The sequence below is a fragment of the Sinocyclocheilus grahami genome, unplaced genomic scaffold, assembly GCF_001515645.1.
Source record: "Sinocyclocheilus grahami isolate Dianchi unplaced genomic scaffold, SAMN03320097.WGS_v1.1 scaffold335.1, whole genome shotgun sequence".
Lineage (NCBI taxonomy): Eukaryota > Metazoa > Chordata > Actinopteri > Cypriniformes > Cyprinidae > Sinocyclocheilus > Sinocyclocheilus grahami.
In genome coordinates this window covers 807,139-808,158 of record NW_015505514.1, presented here as the reverse complement: position 1 = coordinate 808,158, position 1,020 = coordinate 807,139, and positions in this window count along the sequence as shown.

The following is a 1,020-nucleotide window of genomic DNA, read 5'->3' as shown; positions in this document are numbered from 1 at the left end:
TGGCGGAGCAGACAGTTCAGGAGGCCATGGCGGAGCAGACAGTTCAGGAGGCCACGGCGGAGCAGGAAACTCAGAAGGCCATGGCTGGACGGCCTCGGCCCGGCCACTACGGATAATATTATTTTAACCCCCCCCCCCCCCCCCCCCAAAAAAAAATTGACTCCAAGCTTTGGAATAGTATAGTGTATAATGTTACAAAAGCTTTTTATTTCAGATAAATGCTGATCTTTGGATCTTTCTATTAATATTTTTATGCAGCAAGGACACATTAAATTGCTCAAAATTGACAGTAAAGGCATTTATAATGTTACATAATATATGATTTATATTTCAAATAAATGCAGTTCTTTTAAAAAAAAAAATACTGTTGGTTCAAAAATATTAAGCAGCAAAAACTGCTTTTAACATTGATAATAATAAAAATGATTATTAATTATAGCGCACCAGTGATAATTGTTAATGAGCAGCAAATCAGCATTTTAGAATGGTTTCTGAAGGATCATGTGACACTGAAGACTGGAGTAATGATGCTGAAAATGTAGCTTTGATCACAGAAATAAATTACATTTTAAAATATATTCAAATAGAAAGCAGTTATTTTAAATAGTAAAAACATTTCACAATATTACTGCTTTTGCTGTACTTTGGATCAAATAAATGCAGGCTTGGTGAGCAGAAGAGAATTCTTTAAAAAACATTAAAAATCTGACTGCTCAGAGGTTTTTTAACTGGTAGTGTAGATATGTATCATTGTATCTAGTAGTTTTGGATAAGAATAAAACGTCAGGTCCAACAATATCGTGTCGTTTTGAATTTAAATCTAGATTTATTCGCATTGGCCCATGAAAACCTCTATGAACACACTTGACTTGATTTGGCCAAAAAGGGGGACGAATTTACGTTTTATTAAAAAGTGTTTTGTATTCTACACTCATGGCGTGCACACTTTAGGATAGGTTAGATGCCTGCCTCCGCTGCGAGTCCCTATCAAGCACTTTACAGATTCAACTACTCTCCTCT